Source organism: Mus caroli, unplaced genomic scaffold (genome assembly GCF_978045245.1).
Source record: "Mus caroli unplaced genomic scaffold, Mus_caroli_1 scaffold_20, whole genome shotgun sequence".
NCBI classification, from domain to species: Eukaryota; Metazoa; Chordata; class Mammalia; order Rodentia; family Muridae; genus Mus; species Mus caroli.
In genome coordinates, this window is record NW_028227275.1 from 49024383 (window position 1) to 49047000 (window position 22618).

General features: G+C 40.3%; 1 pseudogene; it reads left to right on the plus strand.

Moving 5' to 3' along the window:
• The window catches only part of LOC110285994 (olfactory receptor 5AN1-like), a 35857-nt pseudogene extending 16012 nt beyond the window's left edge, over positions 1–19845 (plus strand).
• The last annotated feature ends 2773 nt before the right edge of the window (positions 19846–22618 follow it).

Below are 22618 nucleotides of genomic sequence, written 5' to 3' on the forward strand. Positions count from 1 at the left end.
AAGCAGTATTTTTTCATTTATTGGATATTTTCTTTAATTACATTTCAAATGTTATCCTTCATAGGGATGAGGACCTCTCATCCCATTGATGTCTGACAAGGCCATCCTCTGCTACATATGAGGCTGGAGCCATGGGTCCCTCCATGTGTACTCCTTAGTTGGTGGTTTAGAACCTGGGAGCTCTTGGAGGTCTGGTTAGTTGATATTGTTGTTCTTCCTAGGGGTTGTAAACCCCTTGAGTTCCTTCAGTCATTTCTCTAACTCCTCTATTGGAAATCCTGTGCTCAATTCAATGATCAGCTGCAAGCATCCACCTCTGTATTTGTCAGGCTCTGGTAGAGCCTCTCAGGACCAAGCTATATCAGGCTCCAGTCAGCAAGCACTTCTTGGCATCCACAATAGTGTCTGCATTTGGTGACTGTATATGGGACGGATCTCCAGGTGGGGCAGTCTTTGGATGGCCTTTCCTTCAGTCTCTGCTCTACACATTGTTTATATGCTCCCATGAGTATTTTGTTCCCCCTTCTAGGAAGGACGGAAGCATCCACATGTTGGTCTTCTTGAGCTTCATGTGGTCTGTGGATTGTATCTTGGGTATTCTGATCTTTTGGGCTAATATCAACTTATCAATGAGTGCATAGCATGTTTTTTTTTCTTTTGTGACTGGGTTACCTCACTCATGATGATATTTTCTAGGTTCATCTAAAAATTTCATTAAGTCATTGTTTGTAGTAGCTGAATAGTACTCCATTGTGTAAATGTATCACATTTTCTGTATCCATTCCTCTGTTGAACAACATCTGGAGTCTTTCCAGGTTCTGACTGTTATAAATAAGGCTCCTATGAACATAGTGGAGCATGCATACTTCTTATATGTCGACCATCATTTGGGTATATGCTCAGGAGTGGTATAGCTGTGTCCTTAGGTAGTACTATGTCCAATTTTCTGAGGAACCACCAGACTTATTTCCAGAGTGGTTATACCAGCTTGCAATAACACCAATAATGAAGGAGTGTTTCTCTTTCTCCACATCCTCTCCAGCATCTGCTGTCACCTGAGTTTTTGATCTTAGCCATTCTGACTGGTGTGAGGTGGACTCTCAAGGTTGTTTTGAATTGCACTTCCCTGATGACTAAGGATGTTGAACATTTCTTTATGTGCTTCTCAGCCATTCTATATTCCTCAGTTGAGAATTTCTGTTTAGCTCCACCCCATTTTTAATAGGGTTATTTGGTTCTCTGGAGTCTAACTTCTTGAGTTCTTTGTATATATTGGATATTAGCCCTCTACCAGTTGTAGGATTGGTAAAGATAATTTCCCAACCTGTTGCTTGCTGTTTTTTTCCTACTAACAGTGTCCTTTGCCTTACAAAAGCTTCACAATTTTATGAGGTCCCATTTGTTGACTATTGATTTAGAGCATAAGACATTGGGGTTCTGCTCAGGAAGTTTTCCCCTGTGCCTGTGTGATTGAGGCTCTTCACCACTTTCTCTTCTGTTAGATTCAGTGTATCTGGCTTTATGTGGAGGTCCTGATCCGCTGGTATTTGAGCTTTGTTTAAGGAGATAAGAAAGGGTAGATGGTCTTGCGAAGATCATATGCAGTACAGGGGAATGCCAGGGCCAGGAAGCAGGAGTGGGTGGGTTGGGGAGCAGGGCGGGGGGGGGGGGAGGGGGAGGGTATAGGGGGCTTTGGGGATAGCATTTGAAATATAAATGAAGAAAATATCTAATAAAAAATTCTCATTGCACAAAAAAAGAAAAGAAAAGAAAAGAAAGAAAAGAAAAGAAAAGAAAAGAAAAGAAAAGAAAAGAAAAGAAAAGAAAAGAAAAGAAAAGAAAAAAGAAGGGAAAAAGAGAAAAGAAAAAGAAAGGTTCGATTTGCATGCTCCTACATGCTGACCTCCAGTTGAACCTGCACCATTTGCTGAAAATGGTTTCTTTTTTTCACTGGATGGTTTTGGCTCCTTGGTCAAAGCTCAAGTGATCATAGGTGTGTGGGTTCATTTCTTGGTCTTCAATTCTGTTCCACTGATCTACCTGTCTGGCTCTGTATTTTTGCATCAATATTTATAAAGGAAATTGATCTGAAGTTCTCTTTCTTTGTTAGGTCTTTGTGTGGTTTAGGTATCACCATAATGTGACTTCATAGAACGAATTGGATAGCCTTTCTTCTGTTTCTATCTTGTGGAAGTTTGAAGAGTACTGGGGTTAGGTCTTCTTTCAAGGTCTGATAGAATTCTGCACTAAATCCATCTGGTCCTTGGCTTTTTTGGTTGGAAACTTAATGACTGTTTCTATTTCTGTGGGGGTTATGGGACTGTTTAGATTGTTTATCTGATCCTGATTTAACTTTAGTACCTGGTACCTGACTAGAAAATCATCCCTTTCATCCAGATTTTCCAGTTTCGTTGAGTATAGGCTTTTGTAGTAGGATCTGATTTTTTAAAAATTCCTCGGTTCCTGTTTTGTTTCTCTTTTCATTTCTGATTTTGTTAATTTGGATACTGTCTCTGGTGTAGTTGATTCTTTGGGTTTCCTTCAGCCCTGAGTTTAATTATTTCCTGCTCTCTACCCCTCTTGGGTGTATTTGCTTCTTTTGTTCTAGAGCTTTCAGGTGTGCTGTTAAGTTGCTAGCATATGCTTTCCCTAGTTTCTTTTTGGAGGCACTCAGAGCTATGACTTTTCCTTTTAGCACTGCTTTCTTTGTGTCCCATAATTTTGGGTATATTGTGCCTTCATTTGCATTAAATTCTAAGATGTCTTTAATTTCTTTCTTTATTTCTTCCTTGAAAACTTATCATTGAGTAGATAGTTGTTCAGCTTCCATGTGTATGTGGGATTGCTGTTGTTTTTGTTATTATTGAAGACCAGCCTTAATCCGTGGTGGTCTGATAGGGTGCATGGTATTATGTCAATCTTCTTGTATCTGTTGAGGCCTGTTTTCTGATTAGTTATATGGTCAGTTTTGGAGAAGGTAACATGAGGTTCTGAGAAGAAGGTATATTTCTTTCTTTTAGGATGGGATGTTCTATAGATATCTGTTAAATCCACTTGGTCCATAATGTGTTAGTTTCAATGTGTCTCTGTTTATAGTTTGTGTTTCCATGATTTGTCCATTGATAAGACTGGGGTGTGAAGTTTCCCACTACTATTGTGTGAGGTACAATGTGTACTTTGAGTGTTAGTAAAGTTTCTTTTATGAATGTGGGTGCTCTTTTGATAAGTTTTGTTTGAAAGTTGATTTTCTTGGATATTAGAATAACTACTCCAACTTGTTTCTTGGGACATTTGCTTTGAAAATTTGTCTTTGTCACAGAGGAGAATTTTGTGTATGTAGCAAAGTTCTGGGTCCTGTTTTCATATCCAGTCTGTTAGCTTATGTCTTTTAATTGGGGAATTGAGTTCATTGATGTTAAGAGATATTAAGGGGGCTGGCGAGATAGCTCAGTGGGTAAGAACACTGACTGCTCTTCTGGAGGTTCTGAATTCAAGTCCCAGCAACCACATGGTGGCTCACAACCACCCATAATGAGATCTGACAGTCTCTTCTGGTGTATCTGAAGTCAGCTCCAGTGTACTTATGTATAATAATAAATAAACCTTTATGCTGGAGAGAGCAGGGCCGACCTGAGCAAGCAAGTTTCACCAGAGCAAGCAGAGGTCCTAAAATGTCAATTCCCAACAACCACATGAAAGCTCACAACCACCACTACAGCTACACTGTACTCACATACATAAAAAATAAATAAATCTTTAAGAGAGAGAGAAAGAGAGAGAGAAAGAGAGATTAAGGAAAAGTGATTGTTGCTTCCTGTTATTTTTGTTGTCAAACCAGTACCCCCAGAGCTCATGTCTCTAGCTGCATATATAGCAGAAGATGGCCTAGTTGGCCATCATTGGGAAGAGAAGCCCCTTGGTCTTGCAAACTTTATATGCCCCAGTACAGGGGAGTGCCAGGGCCAAGAAGAGGGAGTGGGTGGGTAGGGGAGCAGGGTGGGGGGAGGGTACAGGAAACTTTCAGGGTAGCATTTGAAATGTAAATAAAGAAAATATTTAATAAAAAAATTAAAAAAGGAAAAAAATTATTTTTGTTTGGCATTATGTTTATGTGGCTATCTTCTCTTTGGTTTGTTAAAAAAAGATTATTTTCTTGCTATTTCTAGGGTGTAGTTTTCCTCCTTGTGTTGGAGTTTTCCATCTATCATCCTTTGTAGGGATGGAGTTGTTAAAAGATATTGTGTAAATTTGTTTTTGTCATGGAATATCTTAGTTTCTCCATCCATGGTAATTGAGATTTTGTTGGGTGTAGTAGCCTGGATTGGCATTTGTGTTCTCTTAGGGTCTGTATGATATCTGCCCAGATCTTCTGGCTTTTAACATCTCTGATGAGAAGTCTGATATAATTCTAATAGGTCTGCCTTAATATGTTACTTGAGCTTTTTCCCTTACTGCTTTTATTATTCTCTCTTTGTTTCGTGCCTTTGGTGTTTTGATTATTATGTGATGGGAGGAATTTCTTTTCTACTCCAGTCTATTTGGAGTTCTATAGGCTAGTTGTATGTTCATGGGTATCTCTTTCTTTAGGTTAGGGAAGTTTTCTTCTATAATTTTGTTGAAGATATTTACTGGCCCTTTAAGTTGGGAATTTTCTTCATTCTCTTCTATACCTATTATCCTTAGGTTTGGTCTTCTCATTGTATCCTGGATTTCCTGGATGTTTTGTTTAGGAGCCTTTTGCATTTTGCATTTCCTTCGACTGTGTGTCAATATTTTCTATGGTATCTTCTGCACCTGATATTCTCTCGTCTATCTCTTATATTCTGTTGATGATGCTTACATCTATAACTCCTGATCGCTTTCCTAGGTTTTCTATCTCCAGGGTTGTTTGTGATTTCTTTATTGCTTCTATTTCCATTTTTAGATCCTAAATGGTTTTGTTCAATTCCTTCACCTGTTTGGCAGTGTTTTTGTGCAATTCTTTAAGGGATTCTTGTGTTTCCTCTTTAAGGGCTTCTACCTGCTTGCCTGATTTCTCCTGTATTTCTTTAAGGGAGTTATTTATGTCTTTCTTAAAGTCCTCTATCATCATGAGATACAATTTAAAATCTGAATCTTGCTTTTTCTGGTGTGATGGGATATCCAGGACTTGCTGTGGTAGGAAAACTGGGTTCTGATGATGCCAAGTAGCTTTCGTTTCTGATGCATATGTTCTTGCACTTGCCAACTGGTTAGATCTAATGCTTCCTTGTATCTCCTTTGAATCTTGTTATGTCAGAACTCCTGGGAGTCCAGCTATCTCTGTAATACTGTGATTCTGAGATCCTGCGATCCTGAGATCCTGGGTATGTCAGAACTCCTGGGAGTCAAGCTGCCTCTGGGATCCTGAAATCCTGATGTGACCAAGCTCCTGAGATCCTGCTGTGTAGAGCTCCTGGGAGTCAAGCTTTCTCTGGGTGTTGCAGGGGTAGGTGGGGAGCCAGAGCCCTGGGTTTGCTCCAGGCAGGGGTGCAAGCTGGAAGGCACTCATGCCTATGGCTTGGCAGGGGTTTGTCTGTGGGGATCCCAGTTACACTGGGTGTTGGAATGATGCTGTAGCCTCAACTGTGATCTTGAATGTCCCAGAGCTCCAGTGCTCCTGAGTGTGTCTGATCTCCTGGGAGTAGAGCTTCCTCTGTGATCCTGTGATCCTGCGAGTTTTAGAGCAACTGGGAGTTGGGCTCCGTCTGGGTTTTGTAAGAGTGGGTACAGAGTCAGGACCCAAGATATACTCAGGGCATAGGTTCAGACCAAAAGGAACCTATGCCACTAGATAGGCAAGAGTTCCTGCATCCATGGATCCTAGTGGACCCAGTTACTTTGGGTGTTGTGGCCTCCTCACCTGTGATGCTGGGTGTGTTAGAGCACCCGGGATTCAAGCTTCCTCTGGGTGTTGTGGGACAGGATGCAAAGCCAGTGCCCAAGATCTGCTCAGGGCACAGGTTCAGATCAGAAGGATGAAAGCAGTATTTTCCCATAAAGTTAATAATATAAATTTTCTTTCTTATGAAGATAAAATATGTAAATTAATAGTCAATGGTTGTACACAAAAGGAAATACACATGATATTTTTTGGAATTTTTTATTAGGTATTTTCTTCATTTACATTTCAAATGCTATCCCGAAAGTCCCCCATATCCTCCCCAACCCGTGTTGCCCTTCCCACCCACTCCCATTTCTTGATCCTGGTGTTGCCCTGTACTGGGGCATATAAACTTTGCAATACCAAGGGACCTCTCTTTCCAATGTTGGCCAACAAGGTCATTGTCTGCTAAATATGCAGCTAGAGACACGAGCTCTGGGGGTACTGGTTAGTTCATATTGTTGTTCCACCTATAGGGTTGCAGACCCCTTTAGCTCCTTGGGTACTTTCTCTAGCTCCTCCATTGGGGGCCATGTGTTCTGCCCAATAGCTGACTGTGAGCATCCACTTCTGTGTTTGCCAGGCACCGGCATAGCCTCACAAGAGACAGCTATATCAGGGTCCTTTCAGCAAAATCTTGCTGGCATATGCAATGATGTCTGCGTTTGGAGGCTGATTATGGGATGGATCGCTGAGTGCGACAGTCTCTAGATGGTCCATCCTTTCGTCTCACCTCCAAACTTTGTCTCTGCAACTCCTTCCATGGGTGATTTGTTCCCAATTCTAAGAAGGAGCAAAGTGTCAACACTTTGGTATTCGTTCTTCTTGAGTTTCTTCTGTTTTGCAAATTGTAACTTGGGTGTTCTAAGTTTCTGGGCTAATATCCACTTATCAGTGAGTACATATCATGTGAGTTCTTTTGTGATTGGGTTACCTCACTCAGGATGATACCCTCCAGATCCATCCATTTGCCTAGAAATTACAAAAATTCATTGTTTTTAATAGCTGAGTAGTACTCCAATGTGTAAATGTACCACTCCTCTGTTGAGGGACATCTGGGTTCTTCCCAGCTTCTGGCTATTATAAATAAGGCTGCTATGAACATAGTGGAACATGTGTCCTTATTACATGTTGGAGCATCTTCTGGGATTATGCCCAGGAGAGGTATTGCTGGATCCTCCGGGCAGTACTATGCCAAATTTTTTGAGGAACCGCCAAACTGATTTTCAGAGTGGTTGTACAAGCTTGCAATCCCACCAATAATGGAGGAGTGTTTCTCTTTCTCCACATCTTCGCCAGCATCGGCTGTCACCTGAATTTTTTGATCTTAGCCATTCTGACTGGTGTGAGGTAGAATCTCATGGTTGTTTTGATTTGCATTTCCCTGATGATTAAGGATGCTGAACATTTTTTCAGGTGCTTCTCAGCCATTCGGTATTCCTCAGGTGAGAATTCTTTGTTTAGCTCTGAGCACCATTTTTTAATGGGGTTATTTGATTTTCTGGAGTCCACCTTCTTGAGTTCTTTATATATATTGGATATTAGTCCCCTATCCGATTTGGGATAGGTAAAGATCCTTTCCCAATCTGTTGGTGGCCTTTTTGTCTTTTTTTTTTTAATACTTTTATTACATATTTTCCTCAATTACATTTCCAATGCTATCCCAAAAGTCCCCCATAGCGCCCCCCACTTCCCTACCCACCCATTCCCATTCTTTTGGCCCTGGCATTCCCCTATATTGGGGCATATAAAGTTTGCAAATCCAATGGACCTCTCTTTCCATTGATGGCCGACTAGGCCATCTTTCGATACATATGCAGCTAGAGACAAGAGCTCCGGGGTTCTGGTTAGTACATCATGTTGTTCCAACAATAGGGTTGCAGATCCCTTTAGCTCCTTGGGTACTTTCTCTAGCTTCTCCATTGGGAGCCCTGTGATATATCCAATAGCTGACTGTGAACATCCACTCCTGTGTTTGCTAGGCCCCGGCATCGTCTCACAAGAGACAGCTATATTTGGGTCCTTTCAGCAAAATCTTGCTAGTGTATGCAATGGTGTCAGCGTTTAGAAGCTGATTATGGGACGGATCCCTGGATACAGCAGTCTCTAAATGGTCCATCCTTTCATCACAGCTACGAACTTTGTCTCTGTAACTCCTTCCCTGGGTGTTTTGTTCCCAATTCTAAGAAGGTGCACAGTGTCCACACTTTGGTCTTCATTCTTCTTGAGTTTCATGCGTTTATCAAATTGTATCTTATATCTTGGGTATCCTAAGTTTTGGGCTAATATCCACTTATCAGTGAATACATATTGTGTGAGTTCTTTTGTGATTGTGTTACTTCACTCAAGATGATGCCCTCCAGGTCCATCCATTTGGCTAGGAATTTCATAAATTCATTCTTTTTAATAGCTGAGTAGTACTCCATTGTGTAAATGTACCATAATTTCTGTATCCATTCCTCTGTTGAGGGACATCTGGGTTCTTTCCAGCTTCTGGCTATTATAAATAGGGCTGCTATGAACATAGTGGAGCATGTGTCCTTTTTACCGGTTGGGACATCTTCTGGATATATGCCCAGGAGAGGTATTGCTGGATCCTCCGGTAGTACTATGTCCAATTTTCTGAGGAACCGCCAGACTGATTTCCAGAGTGGTTGTACAAGCTTGCAATCCCACCAACAATGGAGGAGGGTTCCTCTTTCTCCACATCCTCGCCAGCATCTGCTGTCACCTGAATTTTTGATCTTAGCCATTCTGACTGGTGTGAGGTGGAATCTCAGGGTTGTTTTGATTTGCATTTCCCTGATGATTAAGGATGTTGAACATTTTTTCAGGTGTTTCTCTGCCATTCGGTATTCCTCAGGTGAGAATTCTTTGTTCAGTTCTGAGCCCCATTTTTTAATGGGGTTATTTGACTTTCTGGAGTCCACCTTCTTGAGTTCTTTATATATATTGGATATTAGTCCCTTATCTGATTTAGGATAGGTGAAGATCCTTTCCCAATCTGTTGGTTTTTTTGTCTTATTGATGGTGTCTTTAGCCTTGCAGAAGCTTTGTAGTTTCATGAGGTCCCACTTGTCAATTCTCGATCTTACAGCACAAGCCATTACTGTTCTATTCAGGAATTTTTCCCCTGTGCCCATATCTTCAAGGCTTTTCCCCAATTTCTCCTCTATAAGTTTCAGTGTCTTTCGTTTTATGTGAAGTTCCTTGATCCACTTAGACTTGACCTTAGTACAAAGAGATAGGAATGGATCGATTCGCATTCTTCTACATGTTAACAACCAGTTGTGCCAGCACCGTTTGTTGAAAATGCTGTCTTTCTTCCACTGGATGTTTTTAGCTCCCTTGTCGAAGATCAAGTGACCGTAGGTGTGTGGGTTCATTTCTGGGTCTTCAATTCTATTCCATTGGTCTATTTGTCTGTCACTATACCAGTACCATGCAGTTTTTATCACAATTGCTCTGTAGTAGAGCTTTAGGTCCGGCATGGTGATTCCACCAGAGGTTCTTTTATCCTTGAGAAGAGTTTTTGCTATCCTAGGTTTTTTGTTATTCCAGATGAATTTGCAGATTGCACTTTCTAATTCGTTGAAGAATTGATTTGGAATTTTGATGGGGATTGCATTGAATCTGTAGATTGTTTTTGGCAAGATAGCCATTTTTACAATGTTGATCCTGCCAATCCATGAGCATGGGAGATCTTTCCATCTTCTGAGATCTTCTATAATTTCTTTCTTCAGAGACTTGAAGTTTTTATCATACAGATCTTTCACTTCCTTAGTTAGAGTCACGCCAAGATATTTTATATTATTTGTGACTATTGAGAAGGGTGTTGTTTCCCTAATTTCTTTCTCGGCCTGTTTATTCTTTGTGTAGAGAAAGGCCATTGATTTGTTTGAGTTAATTTTATATCCAGCTACTTCACCAAAGATGTTTATCAGGCTTAGGAGTTCTCTGGTGGAATTTTTAGGGTCACTTATATATACTATCATATCATCTGCAAAAAGTGATATTTTGACTTCATCTTTTCCAATTTGTATCCCTTTGATCTCCTTTTGTTGTCGAATTGCTCTGGCTAGGACTTCAAGTACAATGTTGAATAGGTATGGAGAAAGTGGACAGCCTTGTCTAGTCCCTGATTTTAGAGGGATTGCTTCAAGCTTCTCACCATTTACTTTGATGTTGGCTACTGGTTTGCTGTAGATTGCTTTTATCATGTTTAGGTATGGGCCTTGAATTCCTGATCTTTCCAAGACTTTTATCATGAATGGGTGTTGGATCTTGTCAAATGCTTTTTCCGCATCTAACGAGATGACCATGTGGTTTTTGTCTTTGAGTTTGTTTATATACTGGATTACGTTGATGGATTTCCGTATATTGAACCATCCCTGCATCCCTGGGATGAAACCTACTTGGTCAGGATGGATGATTGTTTTGATGTGTTCTTGGATTCGGTTAGCAAGAACTTTATTGAGGATTTTTGCATCAATATTCATAAGGGATATTGTTCTGAAGTTTTCTATCTTTGTTGGGTCTTTTTGTGGTTTAGGTATCAGAGTAATTGTGGCTTCATAGAATGAGTTGGGTAGAGTACCTTCTGTTTCTATTTTGTGGAATAGTTTGTGAAGAACTGGGATTAGATCTTCTTTGAAGGTCTGATAGAACTCTGCACTAAACCCATCTGGTCCTGGGCTTTTTTTAGTTGGGAGACTATTAATGACTGCTTCTATTTCTTTGGGGGATATAGGGCTGTTTAGATCATTAACCTGATCTTGATTCAACTTTGGTACCTGGTATCTGTCTAGGAACTTCTCCATTTCATCCAGGTTCTCCAGTTTTGTTGAGTATAGCCTTTGGTAGAAGGATCTGATGGTGTTTTGGATGTCTTCAGGATCTGTTGTTATGTCTCCTTTTTCATTTCTGATTTTGTTAATTAGAATGCTTTCCCTGTGCCCTCTAGTGAGTCTGGCTAAGGGTTTATCTATCTTGTTGATTTTCTCAAAGAACCAGCTCCTTGATTGGTTGATTCTTTGAATAGTTTTTCTTGTTTCCACTTGGTTGATTTCACCCCTGAGTTTGATTATTTCCTGCCGTCTACTCCTCTTGGGTGAATTTGCTTCCTTTTGTTCTAGTGCTTTTAGGTGTGTTGTCAAGCTGCTAATGTGTGCTCTCTCTAGTTTCCTTTTGGAGGCACTCAGAGCTATGAGTTTTCCTCTTAGAAATGCTTTCATTGCGTCCCATAAGTTTGGGTATGTTGTGGCTTCATTTTCATTGAACTCTAAAAAGTCCTTAATTTCTTTCTTTATTCCTTCCTTGACCAAGGTATCATTGAGAAGAGTGTTGTTCAGTTTCCACGTGAAGGTTGGCTTTCTATTATTTATTTTGTTATTGAAGATCAGCTTTAGTCCATGGTGATCTGATAGGATGCATGGGACAATTTCAATATTTTTGTATCTGTTGAGGCCTGTTTTGTGACCAATTATGTGGTCAGTTTTGGAGAATGTGCCATGAGGTGCTGAGAAGAAGGTATATCCTTTTGTTTTAGGATAGAATGTTCTGTAGATATCTGCCAGATCCATTTGATTCATAATTTCTCTTAGTTTCTCTGTGTCCCTGTTTAGTTTCTGATTCCATGATCTGTCCATTGGTGAAAGTGGTGTGTTGAAGTCTCCCACTATTATTGTATGAGGTGCAATGTGTGCTTTGAGATTTACTAAAGTTTCTTTAATGAATGTGGCTGCCTTTGTATTTGGAGCATAGATATTCAGGATTGATAGTTCCTCTTGGAGGATTTTACCTTTGATGAGTATGAAGTATCCCTCCCTGTCTTTTTTAATGACTTTGGGTTGGAAGTCAATCTTATCAGATATTAGAATGGCTACTCCAGCTTGTTTCTTCCTACCATTTGCTTGGAAAATTGTTTTCCAGCCTTTCATTCTGAGGTAGTGTCTATCTTTTTCTCTGAGATGAGTTTCCTGTAAGCAGCAAAATGTTGGGTCTTGTTTGTGTAGCCAGTTTGTTAGTCTATGTCTTTTTATCAGGGAGTTGAGTCCATTGATATTAAGAGATATTAAGGAAAAGTAATTGTTGTTTCCTGTTATTTTTGTTGTTAAAGTTGGCATTCTGTTCTTGTGGCTGTCTTCTTTAGGTTTGTTGAGGGATTACCTTCTTGTTGTTTCTAGGGCGTGGTTCCTGTCCTTGTATTGGTTTTTTTCTGTTATTATCCTTTGAAGGGCTGGATTCGTGGAGAGATAATGTGTGAATTTGGTTTTGTCGTGGAATACTTTGGTTTCTCCATCTATGTTAATTGAGAGTTTGGCTGGGTATAGTAGCCTGGGCTGGAATTTGTGTTCTTTTAGTGTCTGTATAACATCCGTCCAGGATCTTCTGTCTTTCATAGTCTCTGGTGAAAAATCTGGTGTAATTCTGATAGGCTTGCCTTTATATGTTACTTGGCCTTTTTCTCTTACTGCTTTTAGTATTCTATCTTTATTTAGAGCATTTGTTGTTCTGATTATTATGTGTCGGGAGGTATTTCTTTTCTGGTCCAGTCTATTTGGAGTTCTGTAGGCTTCTTGTATGTTCATGGGCATCTCTTTCTTTAGATTTGGGAAGTTTTCTTCTATAATTTTGTTGAAGATGTTTGCTGGTCCTTTGATTTGAAAATCTTCATTCTCATCCACTCCTATTATCCGTAGGTTTGGTCTTCTCATTGTGTCCTGTATTTCTTGGATGTTTTCAGTTAGGATCTTTTTGCATTTTACATTTTCCTTGATTGTTGTGCCGATGTTCTCTATGGAATCTTCTGCACTTGAGATTCTCTCTTCCATCTCTTGTATTCTGTTGCTGATGCTCGTATCTATGGTTCCAGATTTCTTTCCTAGGGTTTCTATCTCCAGTGTTGCCTCATTTTGGGTTTTCTTTATTGTGTCTACTTCCCTTTTTAGGTCTAGTATGGTTTTGTTCATTTACATCATCTGTTTGGATGTGTTTTCCTGTTTTTCTTTAAGGACTTCTACCTGTTTGATTGTGTTATCCTGTTTTTCTTTAAGGACTTCTACCTGTTTGATTGTGTTATCCTGTTTTTCTTTAAGGACTTGTAACTCTTTAGCCATGTTCTCCTGTAATTCTTTAAGTGAGTTATTAAAGTCCTTCTTGATGTCCTCTACCATCATCATGAGATATGCTTTTAGATCCGTGTCTAGCTTTTCCGGTGTGTTGGGGTGCCCTGGACTGGGCGAGGTGGGGGTGCTGGGTTCTGATGATGGTGAGTGGTCTTGGTTTCTGTTAGTAAGATTATTACGTTTACCTTTCGCCATCTGGTAATCTCTGGGGTTAGTTGTTATCGTTGTCACTGTTTAAAGATTGGAGCAGAAGCTGTGTTCCACTCACCAGCAGTCTCAAAATCCTGTGGCGGGTGTCGTGGGTAGCTGGCGGTACCCTGGTGCTGGTCCAGCAGGAAGAGGCCTGTGGTCCTACTCAGGCCGGTTTTCTGCTTCCCTAACTAATGCAGTCTCTGGTCCTGCTCGCAATTGGATTGGAGCAGAAGCTGTGTTCCACTCACCAGAAGTCTTAAGATCCTGTGGTGGGTGTTGTGGGTAGCTGGCGAGTGTCAGCCGACCCTGCGCCCTAGCTATCCTGGTGCTTTTCTGACTGGAAGAGGCTTGTGGCCCTACGTAGGCCGGATTTCTGCCTCCCCAACCAAAGCAGTCTCAGGCCCCGCGTGATTGGACTGGAGCAGAAGCTGTGTTCCACTCACCAGCAGTCTCAAAATCCTGTGGCGGGGGTCGTGGGTAGCTGGCGGGTGTCAGGCAACCCTGCGCTCTAGCTACCCTGGCGCTGATCCGGCCGGATGAGGCCTGTGGCCCTACTCAGGCTGGTTTCTGCTTCCCTAACTAATGCAGTCTCAGGTCCCGCGCGCAATTGGATTGGAGCAGAAGCTGTGTTCCACTCACCAGAAGTCTTAAGATCCTGTGGTGGGTGTTGTGGGTAGCTGGCGAGTGTCAGCTGACCCTGCGCCCTAGCTGCCCCGGTGCTTTTCGGCCTTTTTGTCTTATTGACGGTGTCTATTGCCTTACAGAAGCTTTGTAATTTCATGAGGTCCCATTGTTATTTCTTGATCTTACAGCACAAGCCATTGCTGTTCTATTCAGGAATTTGTCCCCTGTGCCCATATCTTCAAGGCTTTTTTCCCACTTTCAAATCTATAAGTTTCACTGTCTCTGGATTTATGTGCAGTTCCTTGATCCAGTTAGATTTGATCTTAGTACAAGGAGATAGGAATGGATCAATTCACATTCTTCTAAATGATAACCACCAGTTGTGCCAGCACCATTTGTTGAAAATGTTATCTTTTTTCCACTGGATGGTTTTAGCTCCCTTGTCAAAGATCAAGTGACCATAGGTGTGTGGGATTATTTCTGGGTCCTCAATTCTATTCCATTGGTCTACCTGTCTGTCCATATACCAGTAGCATGCAGTTTTTATCACAATTGCTCCGTAGTACAGCTTTAGGTCAGGCATGGTGATTCCCCCAGAGGTTCTTTTATCATTGAGAAGAGTTTTTGCTATCCTTTGAATTTTGTTATTCCAGATAAACTTGCAAATTGCCCTTTCTAATCATTGAAGAATTGAGTTGGAATTTTGATGGGTATTGAATTGAATCTGTAGATTGCTTTTGGTAAGATAGCCGTTTTTACTATATTGATCCTGCCAATCCATGAGCATGGAGGATCTTTCCATCTTCTAAGTTCTTCTTTGATTTTTTTCTTCAGAGACTTGAAGTTATTATCATAGATGTCTTTCACTTCCTTAGTTAGAGTCACACCAAGGTATTTTATATTATTTGTGACTATTGTGAAGGGTGTTATTTCCCTAATTTCGTTCTTAGCCTGTTTATCCTTTGTGTAGAAAAAGGCCATTGACTTATGTGAGTTAATTTTATATTCAGCTACTTCACTGAAGCTGTTTATCAGGTTTAGGAGTTCTCGGGTGGAATTTTTAGGGTCACGTATATATACTATTATATCATCTGCAAAACGTGATATTTTGACTTCTTCTTTTCCAATTTGTATCCCCTTGACATCCTTTTGTTGTCAAATTGCTCTGGCTAGGACTTCAAGTACTATATTGAATAGGTACGGAGAAAGTGGGCAGCCTTGTCTAGTCCCTGATTTTAATGGGACTGCTTCCAGCTTTTCTCCATTTACTTTGATGTTGACTGCTGGTGTTTTTTACCATTTTTTATTAGGTATTTAGCTCATTTACATTTCCAATGCTATACCAAAAGTCCCCTATACCCACCCACCCCCACTCCCCTTTCCACCCACTCCCCCTTTATGGCCCTGGCGTTCCCCTGTACTGGGGCATATAAAGTTTGCAAGTCCAGTGGGCCTCTCTTTCAAGTGATGTCCTACTAGGCCATCTTTTGATACATATGCAGCTAGAGTCAAGAGCTCCGGGGTACTGGTTAGTTCATATTGTTGTTCCACCTATAGGGTTGAAGTTCCCTTTAGTTCCTTGGGTGCTTTCTCTAGCTCCTCCATTGGGGGCCCTGTGATCCATTCAATAGCTTACTGTGAGCATCCACTTCTGTGTTTGCTAGGCCCTGGCATATTCTCACAAGAGGCAGCTATATCTGAGTCCTTTCAGCAAAATCTTGCTAGTGTATGCAATGGTGTCAGCGTTTGGAAGCTGATCATGGGATGGATCTCTGGATATGGCAATCACTAGATGGTCCATCCTTTCGTCACACTTCCAAATTTTGTCTCTGTAACTCCTTCATGGGTGTTTTCTTCCCTATTCTAAGAAGGGGCAAAGTGTCCACATTTTTGTCTTCTTTCTCTTGAGTTTAATGCATTTAGCAAATTGTATCTTATATCTTGGGTATTCTAAGTTTCTGGGCTAATATCCACTTATCAGTGAGTACATATTGTGAGAGTTTCTTTGTGATTGGGTTACCTCACTCAGGATGATGCCCTCCAGGTCCATCCATTTGCCTAGGAATTTCATAAATTCATTCTTTTTAATAGCTGAGTAGTACTCCATTGTGTAAATGTACCACATTTTCTGTATCCATTCCTCTGTTGAGGGGCATCTGGGTTCTTTCCAGCTTCTGGCTATTATAAATAAGGCTGCTATGAACATAGTGGAGTATGTGTCCTTCTTACCGGTTGGGACATCTTCTGGATATATGCCCAGGAGAGGTATTGCTGGATCCTCCGGTAGTACTATGTCCAATTTTTGAGGAACCGCCAGACTGATTTCCATAGTGGTTGTACAAGCTTGCAATCCCACCAACAATGGAGGAGCGTTCCTCTTTCTCCACATCCTCGCCAGCATCTGCTGTCACCTGAATTTTTCATCTTAGCCATTCTGACTGGTGTGAGGTGGAATCTCACGGTTGTTTTGATTTGCATTTCCCTGATGATTAAGGATGCTGAACATTTTTCAGGTGCTTCTCAGCCATTCGGTATTCCTTAGGTGAGAATTCTTTGTTCATTTCTGAGCCACATTTTATAATGGGGTTATTTGATTTTCTGGAGTCCTCCTTCTTGAGTTCTTTATATATATTGGATATTAGTCCCCTATCCGATTTGGGATAGGTAAAGATCCTTTCCCAATCTGTTGGTGGTCTTTTTGTCTTATTGACGGTGTCTTTTGCCTTGCAGAAGCTTTGCATTTTTATGAGGTCCCATTTATTGATTCGCTATCTTACAGCACCAGCCATTGCTGTCCTATTCAGGAATTTTTCCCCTGTACCCATATCTTCAAGGCTTTTCCCTACTTTCTCCTCTATAAGTTTCAGTGTCTCTGGTTTTATGTGGAGTTCCTTAATCACTTAGATTTGACCTTAGTACAAGGAGATAGTAATGGATCAATTCGCAATCTTCTACATGATAACCGCCAGTTGTGCCAGCACCATTTGTTGAAAATGCTGTCTTTTTTCCACTGGATGATTTTAGCTCCCTTGTCAAAGATCAAGTGACCATAGGAGTGTGGGTACATCTCTGGGTCTTCAATTCTGTTCCATTGGTCTACTTGTCTTTCACTATACCAGTACCATGGCAGTTTTTATCATAATTGCTCTGTAGTACAGCTTTAGGTCGGTGATGGTGATTCCACCAGAGTTTCTTTTACCCTTGAGAAGAGTTTTTGCTATCCTAGGTTTTTTCTTATTCCAGATGAATCTGTCAATTGTCCTTTCTAATTCGTTGAAGAATTGAGTTGGAATTTTGATGGGTATTGCATTGAATCTGTAGATTGCTTTTGGCCCGATAGCCATTTTTACTATATTGATCCTGCCAATCCATGAGCATGGGAGATCTTTCCATCTTCTGAGATCTTCTTTAATTTCTTTCTTCAGAGACATGAAGTTCTTGTCATACAGATCTTTCACTTCCTTAGTTAGAGTCATGCCTAGGTATTTTATATTATTTGTGGCTATTGAGAAGGGTGTTGTTTCCCTAATTTCTTTCTCAGCCTGTTTGTCCTTTGTGTAGAGAAAGGCCATTGACTTTTTTGAGTTAATTTTATATCCAGCTACTTCACTGAAGCTGTTTTTCAGGCTTAGGAGTTCTCTGGTGGAATTTTTAGGGTCACGTATATATACTATCATATCATCTGCAAAACGTGATATTTTGACCTCTTCCTTTCCAATTTGTATCCCCTTGATCTCCTTTTGTTGTCGAATTGCTCTGGCTAGGACTTCAAGTACAATGTTGAATAGGTAGGGAGAGAGTGGAAAGCCTTGTCTAGTCCCTGATTTTAGTGGGATTGCTTCAAGCTTCTCACCATTTACTTTGATGCTGGCTACTGGTTTGCTGTAGATTGCTTTTATCATGTTTAGGTATGGGCCTTGAATTCCTGATCTTTCCAAGACTTTTATCGTAAATGGATGTTGAATTTTGTCAAATGCTTTCTCAGCAGCTAATGAGATGATCATGTGGTTTTGTCTTTGAATTTGTTTATATAGTGGATTACATGGATGGATTTCCATATATTAAACCATCTCTGTATACCTGGGATTTAGCCTACTTGGTCCGGCTGGATGATTGTTTGATGTGTTCTTGGATTCGCTTAGTGAGAATTTTATTGAGTATTTTTCCATCAATATTCATAAGGGAAATTGGTCTGAAGTTCTCTATCTTTGTTGGGTCTTTGTGTGGTTTAGGTATCAGAGTAATTGTGGCTTCATAGAGTGAATTGGGTAGAGTACCTTCTGATTTTATTTTGTGGAATAGTTTGTGAAGAACTGGGATTAGATCTTCTTTGAAGGTCTGATAGAACTCTGAACTAAACCCATCTGGTCCTGGGCTTTTTTTGGTTGGGAGACTATTAATGACTGCTTCTATTTCTTTAGGGGATATAGGACTGTTTACCTCATTAATCTGATCCTGATTTAACTTTGGTACCTGGTATCTGTCTAGACATTTGTCCATTTCATCCAGGTTTTCCAGCTTTGTAGAGTACATCCTTTGTAGAAGGATCTGATGGTGTTTTGGATTTCTTCAGGATCTGTTGTTATGTCTCCCTTTTTATTTCTGATTTTGTTAATTAGGATGCTGTCCCTATGCCCTCTATTGAGTGTGACTAAGGGTTTATCTATATTGTTGATTTTCTCAAAGAACCAGCTCCTGGTTTGGTTGATTCTTTGAATAGTTCTTTTGTTTCCACTTGGTTGATTTCACCCCTGAGTTTGATTATTTCCTGCCATCTACTCCTCTTGGGTGAATGTGCTTTCTTTAGTTCTAGAGCCTCTAGTTGTGCTGTCAGACTGCTAGTGTGTGCTCTGTCTAATTTCTTTTTGGTGGCACTCACAGCTATGAGTTTTCTTCTTAGGAATGCTTTCATTGTGTCCCATAAGTTTCGGTATGTTGTGGCTTCATTTTCATTAAATTTTTAAAAGTCTTTAATTTCATTCTTTATTTCTTCCTTGACCAAGTTATCATTGAGGAGAGTGTTGTTCATTTTCCATGTGAATGTTGGTTTTCTATTATTTATGTTGTTATTGCAGATCTACCTTAGTCCATGGTAATCTGAAAGGATGCACGGGACAATTTCAATATTTTTTTATATTTGTTGACGCCTGTTTTGTGACCAAATATATCATCAGTTTTGGAGAAGGTACTATGAGGTGCTGAGAAGAAGGTATATCCATTTGTTTTAGGATAAAATATTTTGTAGATATCTGTTAAATCCATTTGTTTCATAACTTCTGTTAGTTTCACTGTGTCCCTGTTTAGTTTCTGTTTCCAGGATCTGTCCATTGATGAAACTGGTGTGTTGAAGTCTCCCACTGTTAGTGTGTGAGGTGCAATGTATTCTTTGAGCTTTACTAAAGTTTCTTTAATTAATGTGGCTGCCCTTGCATTTAGAGTATAGATATTCAGAATTGAGAGTTCCTCTTGGGGGATGAATTTACACCTCCACACACCTAGTATTTCTTTCTAGTGATATATCCTTCAAAGAAATCCACTACATCAGCTCAACTATCGAATTATGCTTTCCAAATTCTTCCAAGGAAAGCAAACTATCAGCTTTGTGGGCTACATGGTATAATATTTTATCTTTTTCACTAGGGTTCTGAGTGAATCTTTCCTTGTGAGAGCCATGCCTATGACAAGTATGCTATCATTTGCAAACCTACTGCTCTATCGCCAATCATGTTACCCACCCTCTGTGCTTGGGTGATGGTAGAATCTTATGTGACTACAAACTCATCTTTTTTACCTCAGATTTGTACCTTGTTGCAGCTCCACTTCTGTGGACTTAACATCAACAGACATTTCTTCTGTGACACACCCCAGCTGTTAAATCTGTCCTACACTGACAAATTCTTTGTACAGTTTCTGCTTGCCATATTTACAAGGTTGTTTAGAATAGTGAATGCCTTACTTATTGTGATAGCATATGACTATGTAGCCATATCTGTAGTGTAGAGTTTCTACTACCCCACTCTTAGCTTGGGTTGGACTACAATACAAGGCCCACTCGAGTTCCCTTGGATCCTTGGATGAAAAACACGTACACATTAGCTTACTTTTTATATGCTTTTAGCTATGTGGTTGGGCCCTTCTAATCCTTCCTTGGCTAGTGCACCCTTCTTTTCATTCCCAGCTTAACACTTCAAAATCTGCCCCCAACTTTAGTTGCCTGGTTACCTTCTTCTGCTCAGCACCCTAAATCTGCTCTCAACTTAGTTGTGTTTCTAATCTCTCCACTCCATCCCCACCCCTGCTACCCTAGGCCCAATTAGGGAAGTGGCCAATAGCCCTTCCACCTGCGATCTCACATGGCTGGTGTCTCTCTCTCCTTCTGAAGCACTCCGACATCTTCCTTCCTCCTGTGCCTGCTAGCCTGCCTACAGGAACCTGGAGTTCTGCCTCTTCCGCCCAACTATTAACCTCTAACATCTTTATTGGTCAATCAAGAACCACTTAGGGAACAGGACTTCCAGAATTCACAGGCAGATTCCCAATCAGCACATTGGAACCACCCCCTACACATGTCACATAAAATAAAGGCAGGTCTAAAGTCTTCAACACCTATGCGTCATACCTGACAGCTGCTTCCCTCTTCTATACATCAAGTTTGTCTATCTGAGTTCCAGTTCTGGCAGCTCCTCCACTTTTGACAGAGTCGCTTTCATTTTCTGCCCTGTGGTGATTCCCATTTTGAATCTCTCGATTTATAGTCTGAGGAGGTTGCAGCAGTGGACTTCCTGTTACCAAGGTCACAAATATGCACCTTTCTGAGAGATTTCTCCACAATCTACCACCATGTGTGCATGAATGACATATTACAAAATCCACAAAGTTTAAAAAAGGCTTTGGTTTAGAAAATAATAATAATATGAACCAATGGTTGTTCTATGTCAGGACATAGGAACTTGGGTTATTGAGTCTTGGAGAATTATTGCTTTAGTGACTTCATAAGTGATGTCAGCTTTCATTATTCTATTCAGAGGTATTTATGATAATTGATTTTTGAAACTTTTCCACTTTTTATGTGTGGAGACTGATGAATGGACTATACAGAGGATGTTTGCAGGCTGAAAATAGTTTTGCACTGATATAGTAAAACCTCCTGAATTGACCAGTCTGATAGAACTGGAAGCATTTTCCAAGGTGTCCCTTATTGCTAGTCATTAAATAAAATCTTGTTCACATTTTTGTCTCCTACTGCTGTTGGCTAAAAATGAAAGGAATTATCTATATTATTAAAGGTGAAAAAAGCTCCATCTACTCGCCTAAGAATTTCGTAAATTCATTGTTTTTAATAGCTAAGTAGTACTCCGTTGTATAAATGTACCACATTTTCTGTATCCATTCCTCTGTTGAGGGATATCTGGGTTCTTTCCAGCTTCTGGCTATTATAAATAAGGCTGCTATGAACATAGTGGAGCATGTGTCCTTATTCCATGTTGGATAATTTTCTGGGTATATGCTTAGCAGTAGTATTGTTGGGTCCTCAGGTAGTACTATGTCCAATTTTCTGAGGAAATGCCAAACTGATTTCTAGTGTAGTTGTACCAGCTTGCAATCCTACCAGCAATGGAGGAGTGTTCCTCTTTCTCCACATCCTCACCAGCATCTGCTGTCACCTGAATTTTTGATCTTAGCCATTCTGACTGGTGTGAGGTAGAATCTCAGGGTTGTTTTGATTTGCATTTCCCATATCATCCTGAGTGAGGTAACCCAATCACAAAAGAACACACATGATATGCACTCACTGATAAGTGGATATTAGCCCAGAAGCTCAGAATACCCAAGATACAATTTGAAAAACCACAAGAAACTCAAGAAGAAGGGAGACCAAAGTGTGGATACTTCGATCCTTCTTAGAAGGGGGAACAAAATACCCATGGGAGGAGTTACAGAGACAAAATGTGGAGCAGAGACTGAAGGAATGACCATCCAGAGACCGCCCCACCTAGGGATCCATCATGGGATCAATCACCAAACCCAGATACTATTGTGGATGCCAAAACATGCTTGCTGACATACTTTATGTCTTGGAATGAGTTCCGTTTATCAAGCACCAGGTGAAGACCTTTTTATTCATATCTTATTTGATGACCTCAACATACTTTCAGGCAGAAGTCATTATTATATTAGTTTAAGCTATTAAACATCTTCATATTTGTTTCTATGGATAAAAAAAAAAGCACAGTCGGAATTTGATACAAAATAACTTAGTTGGAAAATTTTGTTTCTAAGAACTATATTTTTAATTAATTATTTATTTAATTTTTATTCACTTTATGTTTTAGCACTAGTCTTAGTCTGTTTGGGTGTGAGGTTTGTTTCTAGCTGAGGACATCTTACAGTGAAAGGCTGTTTTTCAATATAAGAGGGCATCTTCTTAGACCCAAAAGAAAGGAAGTTTCATCAGAGAATAAGGCGGGGGGCATTGGTAATGGGCAGCCAGCCACAATATCATTACTCCAGAGAATAATTATTACTCAGTAGATGTTAGCGCTAATGGTTGCTCAGCTTTACACATTGGATCCTGGAGTAGTTGCAGCAGGCAGCCTCTGGGAGCGGGGATGGAGGAGAGGGCATCTCTGCCCATTAAAGTAATAAACTCCCATAGGTCATTTGAAAACTTTAGTGACAAAGGAGCAGGGATTCCAGAAGGACACATTTTTATTTACACAAAGTTAGTGAACATTTTAAAAAATGATGTAAGCAGAAATGAGACACACCAGTG